Here is an 8960-nt window from a genome sequence, read left to right as displayed (position 1 = left end):
TCACAAAACTACGGGAGTCTGGAGGTCTGGCCAAAAAGAACAAAAGAAGGGAAGAAGCCTGAGCCAACCCATCAAGGGCCGTCAGACCCAGAACTCCCCCCCCCCCCTAAACTAAAGAGTAGACTAACTAATAGAAACAAAGCCGCAAAAACTAGACTACTAGACCTCCATCCTCAAAGCAATGAAACACAAAGGAAGATAACAGAAGAACGATGGTCAGTGCTGCTTCAGTCTCAGAGAGAGATTCCTGTCTCCCAGCCACTTCCTGTATTTGTTCTATACATTTCCTGTTTGTATTTTTTACCTTTTGCTATGCATTAGCCGTATCAATAAAGGCTTTTTAATATGTTCTTCAACAAGAGTGCCTTGGTTTTTCATGCTGTACTGATACTTGGTAACTTCACTTGATAAATGGCTTCGAACACATAATGCCCTGCTTTGGACAGATTTCCAATGGCCTGCGATGCGTTGGGCCAATCACAACTGTTTATCTAATATGGGGGCGTGTTTGAGAAAATGATCTTTTAAATTGACAAACATCATACAGTGCTCAGCATAAGTGAATACACCATGCTAAAGTCGACTAAAAAGAGGAATAAAAAAAATCTTCTTTTGGAAATTGATCTTAATGCCTTAATTAAAAAAAATGTGGAAAATTCCAACCTTTAAGGACACCATTTTTCTTTGTGAATGAATAATGTATCGTAAATAAATAAATGTTCTTCCTTAAAATACAGGGGCTATAAGTCAGTACACCCCTATGTTAAATTCCCATAGAGGCAGGCAGACTTGTCTTTTTAAAGGCCAGTTATTCCATGGATCCAGGATACTATGCATCCTGATAAAGTTCCCTTGGCCTTTGGAATTAAAATAGTCCCCCCCCCCCATCATCACATACCCTTCACCATACCTAGAGATTGGCATGGGGTACTTTCCATAAGATCATCTCTCAATGCAAATCAAACCAGCTATTAGGCTAACTGAAATAAAACCATGCCAATCTCTAGGTATGGTGAAGGGGATGTGATGATGGGGGGGCTATTTTAAAGCCACAAGCTCCTACGTTTAAATCTACATAAAAGACATGACATTTGAAATCACATCTTTATTCTTCACGGCCCTGTTGAATTCTTCAATCCCCCAATGTATCACAAGTAGAAACTGTTACTGCTTTACGTCAGTCAAAGGGGGACATACAGTATCCCCTGCATCCCCCCCTCCCTCCCCACACACACACACACACACACACACACACACACACACACACACACACACACACACACACACACACACACACACACACACCTATTCCGACACCTTTCTCACAGAAGTATCCCCATGAATATCAGTGCATATTTATTGTGAAGGTTAGTGGAAGTAAATGTGGTCTCGTACATCTATAGTAACTGTTTCTAGCTTGATGCAGCTGCTGCACAATAATTATAGAGAAAGGATTTTTTTAGCCCTGACTTCAGTCTTACAGGCATTCCGTTCTCCCACACTGTGTACTCTCACAAAACTCTGCCCATCAAATCCTTCAGGTTATGGGTTATTGAGGTTAGGCAACCTTGGTCAGGTTAGGGATCGATAGAGCTGCTGAAGAACTGACTGCCTACCTTAGAGGAATATCTCCTGACAGGCTAGAATTAGGGCACATATAATGTCATATGAACACTAAGCCCTCTGCAGCCACGCCCTAACTTGCATTGATGACATTGCAAAATACAACTCTGCTGGCATAAATGCAATTATTTAACCTTAACATGCTGCAGGTTGTAGCATCTTCTTTCACTGACATTTTTTTTTTCTGGTGAGGAGAATTCTGATGACAGCACTTTTTGGTTTAAGGGTCCAATATTATTTTACATTTTCAGGTACTACTGATATCTGGGTTTACATGCTTTATTAAGTGAACCATTTCCAGAATGGTTTATTTGTTCATAGTTCCTTGAACACACCCCTTCCTCCTTTTCATGACATGTTAGCATACATGTTTTTCATACATTTCCCGTACTTTCCAATAACTGGACTTCTCCGCCTTTTTAAATGTTTTGAATATGTCTTCAGTTTAAAAGAGCCCTGACATTACTTCTTATAACCAACCAATATTTTCCATATGGACTGAATATATAACTAACAACTTTTTACTTTGTCATACAAGTTTGAAGGCCTGTTATGATTATTGCCTGTATGGTGTTCTTTCTTTCTATGTGCGTTTATTTTCTCCTTTGGTCCGGTGAAGACTTTAGGCCATGTCACATGGCGTTTACTTGCATGTATTATGAATCAGTGTTCTTGATATGTGTGTGCAATTATTGATAGACGTGGATATTTCCTGCAATGTGCTTCCTGGAAAATGCCACTTTTCAAGCCCCTGGAGGGTTTTTAGGCAATTCTCCTTAACATTCCATTGCAAATTATATATTGTTATATTATATATCTTTTCAATTTTTTTATGTGTGAATAAAGAAACAATGTTCAATGTTCAAAAAACACGTATTTATATTTCTTATACTGTCTGTATTCTATTCCCCCTCACACTAAAACTCTCTGTCTCTTTAAGACCCCTTCCTGAAAAAGTCCGGTCTGCTCTGATTGGTCAGTGTTTACAGGTCTTCCACATTTGTGCTCTCCGAGTCTCTGCACCATCACTGCAACCGGGGAATGACTGTAATGGCACTGTAGCATTTTCTAAATACGAGCATTTCTTGGTGGATTGAGCTTTTTGAAACATTCACAGTATAGCACCTCGGCCTGTTTAATATAAAAAAAAACAACAACATGGAAATCTTACTTTTCACAATATGGGACCTTTTTAATAGTTTTTGGACAACAACAGAGCTCCATGGTATTCATGGTCCAGCATTGCCAGCTCTATCTCCACAGTGCTGTGGAGTAAGGTCTGGCTACACCACAGATGCATTATGGGATAGGAGAAAAAAAACGCTCTGGGTTGTTTGCATTTCTTTAAACCAATCCCAGCGGTCTTGGGCGGTGCTAAGCTTCAGACTCAGCGACGGTGGCTCTGCTAAATAGTCTCGGGGAGGAACTTGTTTTGGTGAAACATTTGCAACAACATTTGATTTAGTTAACTGTTGACCCAATAAAGTAAGGTGAGCTATTTAAATTAGCTGGATACATGGTTAAACCTCATTTGCTCTTACCAGTGTATCGCCGTGTGTAATGTTACTTTGTCCACAGCAATTCTGCCACAATCGGTCCCAAAAACATCCCAGTAAGAGAGTAAATGTCATCGCAGCCCTGGTGTAAAACCAAGGGATTAAAACCAGTTAGTTTCTACATAAAGTATAGTGTAGAAAAAAAAAATTGTCTCTAATGCAATTTAACTGAAAGTAATTTAGTTTAAAAGAGAAATAAAAATGGTTAACTGAGAGATTAGCTTTAGTTATGAATTAATCATTAGCCTATGTCAGTGTAGTGAAAGACATTAAAAGTTAGAAGTTAAAATAGACTTATAGAGTTATAAATGGTCTTGAAGATTAACAGTGGTGTAAACTGAATAATATTGACACGTATTATGCCTTATTTTGAAGTGTATTATGTTGATTGGTTACTTTTGTTATCAGTCATCTGTCATCTGTGAGTGGGCGGGGCTTTAAAATGTGGACGGACGGGCGAAGCGGAGATACCAGAAGAAGAGAGGAGAGAATCGCGGTCCGTGTAACGCTTATCAGTTAAATTTTCTGAGCACAAACGGACATTTGGAAAAAACTGAAAAATGGGTTAAAATATCCAATTTTTCATTTTTTTTCTGCCTTGACAAATTAAAAAAATTGGATCTTTAAACTGTGTTTCCAATTTTCTGTTTTTATTCAGAGGATCAGAAATATAGAAAATTACAAAATTGCATTTGGGCTCCAATTATTCAATACTGCAATGATATTCTCTCCCTCATTCTGCCTAGCTACGCCCTGCCCCACCCCCACTCGAGCACAGCAGCCAGACCTAAAGACAGAATGAGAATAGACGACGTGTTGGAAGTCGAATATCCAAAAACATTCAGTGTTCACCAAGAGGTGAAACGCTTGTCCAGCACAGCACAGACTTGAATCAAGATCGCCTAGTGTCTATATCTATATTTAGTACATTGATCATCCATGTCAATCAGGTCTTCATTTGCCATCTCTGATAAGAGTGATTTTATGAGATAATTAACTCTAGAATTAACTTCTACCCACTTACTCTCTGCTGTATGAGTTTGCTTTGACTGGCTCTGTATATATGGTGGTCTGGTAGTGTTTCTTCTGTATGCCTGCAGATTGTCCTGCTGATACAAACAGAGGTAAAATTCTCTGCCGTAGTCCACTCTAAATTGGTCAAACAACCAATGCCTGAGGTCACGGTATATCTTATCATATATTATCAAATAGGTTTTTATGGGCATCACTGAATAACCCATTATCTTACTACTAAAACCATCAGTTGCAAGCAACTCTGTGACCCCAAAGTCTATCAGTTTTTCATTTTGGTCTATATGCAGTTTATGACCTGCATACTCCGCATAGTAGGCTAGGCTACACATGAGGGTTAATCTGCCTTGCTGTGCCTTCTCTCCTCATTTCAGTGTACACTGGGGTCATCTGTGCAAGTGCATGTCTGACACTTCTCTCACCTAACCGGAACCCTGCCGCTCTCAGGAAAGTGGTCGTCATTCCGAAATATATTCTCGGAATTATCCAGCGTCGACATGACTGCCCCGAGTCTTCTTGAATGCCCGCCTAAACACATCCAGACACACTCACGATTACTATAAATACATCCAGACACACCCACGATATTAGCCAACCAATTGTTGGTAGCTAGGTGGAACGAGGGAGAGAATATCATTGCAGTATTGAATAATTGGAGCCCAGACGCAATTTTGTAATTTTCTAAATTTCTGATCCTCTGAATAAAAACAGAAAATTGGAAATACAGTTTAAAGATCCAATTTTTTAATTTGTCAAGGCGGAAAAAAATGAAAAATTGGATATTTGAACCCACTTTCCTGTTTTTCCAAATGTCCGTTTGTGCTTAGAAAATTGAACTGATAAGCATTACACAGACCAATCGCAAACCGAGAAGAGAAAAGAAAACACTAAGAAACATTGAGAAACACTTGAATAGTTAACGTAGAGAAGATCTAAGTGGACCAAGCTGTATAGGTGGACACTACTGCACTATGCTAGTGTGTCTGGCTAAAGCTAGAGCTAACGGCGGAGAGTAGCTGATTTCTCCAGACCGGAGAGGACGGCGGTGTGTTCCCGGGTCGAGGAGGATGGCCGTAGCTGGCGTCTGGTTTCGTTTTTTGCGTCTGAGCTCCGTTTCCTGGACTGACAACAAACTGTAAGTCTGACTTTCTGTGTGTTTTGCCCATAGAGAGTAGTTTTGCCTTACTCAGGATAACGTTCTGTCGGCCACATCGCACACAAGCTAACATTACCATCAGGCCTGCAACTTGTATTAATTTTTTATTTTAAAAAAATAAAAAAGAAGGAAGAATTTTAGGCCTTTATTTGAGAGGAATATTAAAGACATGGAAGGGGAGAGAGAGAGAGAGTGGAAATAACGTGCACACAGACATCATAGCTTCAGCGAGACATCATCCATGCGACATTCAAGTGTGTAGTCTTTGTAATTACGTATTTTCACAGTCTTGTGAGATATATATATATATATATATATATATATATATATATATATATATATATATATATATATATATAGATTTATATACATATAGATATAGATATATATACATTGGATCCGGGGTCGGGTTGCGGGGGTAGCAGCTCCAGCAGGGGACCCCAAACTTCCCTTTCCCGGGCCACATTAACCAGCTCCGACTGGGGGATCCCGAGGCGTTCCCAGGCCAGGTTAGAGATATAATCCCTCCACCTAGTCTTGGGTCTCCCCCGAGGCCTCCTCCCAGCTGGACGTGCCTGGAACACCTCCCTAGGGAGGCGCCCAGGGGGGCATCCTTACCAGATGCCCGAACCACCTCAACTGGCTCCTTTCGACGCGAAAGGAGCAGCGGCTCTACTCCGAGCTCCTCACGGATAACTGAGCTTCTCACCCTATCTCTAAGGGAGACGCCAGCTACCCTCCTGAGGAAACCCATTTCGGCCGCTTGTACCCTGGATCTTGTTCTTTCGGTCATGACCCAGCCTTCATGACCATAGGTGAGGGTAGGAACAAAAACTGACCGGTAGATTGAGAGCTTTGCCTTCTGGCTCAGCTCTCTTTTCGTCACAACGGTGCGATAAATTGAATGTAATACCGCACCTGCTGTGCCGATTCTCCGACCAATCTCCCGCTCCATTGTCCCCTCACTCGCGAACAAGACCCCCAAGGTACTTGAACTCCTTCACTTGGGGTAAGGACTCATTCCCTACCTGGAGAAGGCACTCCATCGGTTTCCTGCTGAGAACCATGGCCTCCGATTTAGAGGTGCTGATCCTCATCCCAGCCGCTTCACACTCGGCTGCGAACCGATCCAGTGAGTGCTGAAGGTCACAGGCCGATGATGCCATCAGGACCACATCATCTGCAAAAAGCAGCGATGAGATCCCCAGCCCACCGAACTGCAACCCCTCTCCACCCCGACTACGCCTCGATATCCTGTCCATAAATACTACAAACAGGATTGGTGACAAAGCGCAGCCCTGGCGGAGGCCAACTCTCACCTGAAACGAGTCCGACTTACTGCCGAGAACCCGGACACAGCTCTCGCTTTGGTCATACAGAGATTGGATGGCCCTGAGAAGGGACCCCCCTCACCCCATACTCCCGCAGCACCTCCCACAGTATCTCCCAGGGGGACCCGGTCATATGCCTTCTCCAGATCCACAAAACACATGTAGACCGGTTGGGCATACTCCCAGGCTCCCTCCAGGATCCTTGCGAGAGTAAAGATCTGGTCCGTTGTTCCACGACCAGGACGGAATCCGCATTGTTCCTCTTCAACCCTGAGGTTTCGACTATCGACCGAACCCTCCTTTCCAGCACCTTGGAGTAGACTTTACCAGGGGAGGCTGAGAAGTGTGATACCCCTGTAATTGGCACACACCCTCTGGTCCCCCCTTTTTGAAAAAGGGGAACCACCACCCCGGTCTGCCACTCCTTAGGCACCGTCCCAGACTTCCACGCAATGTTGAAGAGGCGTGTCAACCAAGACAGCCCCTCCACACCCAGAGCTTTAAGCATTTCTGGACGGATCTCATCAATCCCTGGGGCTTTGCCACTGTGGAGTTGTTTGACTACCTCAGCGACTTCCACCAGGGAAATTGACGACAATCCCCCATCATCCTCCAGCTCTGCCTCTGACATAGAGGGAGTATTAGTTGAATTTAGGAGTTCCTCAAAGTGCTCCTTCCACCGCCCTATTACCTCCTCAGTTGAGGTCAACAGCGTCCCATCCTTACTGTACACAGCTTGGATGGTTCCCCGCTTCCCCTTCCTGAGGTGGCGAACGGTTTTCCAGAAGCACCTTGGTGCTGACCGAAAGTCCTTCTCCATGTCTTCTCTGAGCTTCTCCCACACACGCTGCTTTGCCTCTTTCACGGCAGAAGCTGCAGCTCTTTGGGCCCTTCGGTACCCTGCAACTGCCTCCGGAGTCCTCCGGGATAACATATCCCGGAAAGACTCCTTCTTCACTCGGACGGCTTCCCTGACCACTGGTTTCCACCGCGGTGTTCGTGGGTTACCGCCCCTTGGGGCACCTAAGACCCTAAAACCATAGCTCTTCGCTGCAGCTTCAGCAATGGAAACTTTGAACATCGTCCACTCGGATTCAATGCCCCCAGCCTCCACAGGGATGCAAGAAAAGCTCCGCTGGAGGTGTGAGTTGAAAGTCTCTCGGACAGGGGCCTCTTCAACATGTTCCCAATTTACCCGCACTACCCGTTTGGGCTTACCAAGTCTGTCCAGAGTATTCCCCCACCCCCTGACCCAACTCACCACCAGATGGTGATCGGTTGACAGCTCTGCCCCTCTCTTCACCCGAGTGTCCAAAACATACGGCCTCAGATCAGATGAAATGATTATAAAATCGATCAATGACCTTTGGCCTAGGGTGCTCTGGTACCAAGTACACTTATGAGCATCCCTATGTTCGAACATGGTGTTCATTATAGACAATCCATGACTAGCACAGAGGTCCAACAACAAACGGATTTAGATTTAGATCAGGGAGACCGTTCCTCCCAATCACGCCTCTCCATGTGTCTCCATCATTGCCCACATGCGTGTTGAAGTCCCCCAGCAGATCTATAGAGTCCCCCCCTGGAGCCCCATGCAGCGCACCCGCCCCCAGCGGTTCCTCCCACAGGTGGTGGGCCCATGGGTTGGAGAGCGAGGTGCCACGTTGCTTTTTCGGGCTTTGCCCGACCGGGCTCCGTGGCAAACCCGGCCACCAGGCACTCGCTGACGAGCCCTCCATCTGGGCCTGGCTCCAGACGGGGGCCCCGGGCTTCCTCCTATGAGTATGTAATATCAATGGATTGATATTGGAGAATTGGCGGTTACCAAACTCGTTCCAAAGATTCGTTGGTACTGGAGGTTCCTCAGGCTCATTCAGAGTTGGGCAAAACTGCGTTTGTATATAATGCCTCTTTTACTTGGAATGAGTTTCAAAAGGAACTGAAGCCAGATGTCTTGGTTTCTACTTGGCAAGTTAAAGCCATGCTTAATGAACAAATTGTTGTTGAATGTAATTGTTATTTATAATTGTGTGTTTCTGTATTTTTTAAATTATGCTGTACACAGGGCTCAGCTGCGAAAGAGACCTGTATCTCTGATCTTTCCCTGTATAAATAAAGGTGAAATAAAAAAATATTATGGAAGTAAACAGGTGTCAATTAGATTTTTATTTTGAAGGTCTTGACCAGAAGTGACAGTTGATAGTCTTCCACTATTGGCCAAAATCCAGGACAGCCCAGCCTCTTTCTAAACCTCTCTCA

Source organism: Sander vitreus, chromosome 16 (genome assembly GCF_031162955.1).
Source record: "Sander vitreus isolate 19-12246 chromosome 16, sanVit1, whole genome shotgun sequence".
NCBI lineage: Eukaryota > Metazoa > Chordata > Actinopteri > Perciformes > Percidae > Sander > Sander vitreus.
The sequence above is the reverse complement of the archived record's forward strand: the minus strand, read 5'-3'. Positions refer to the sequence as shown.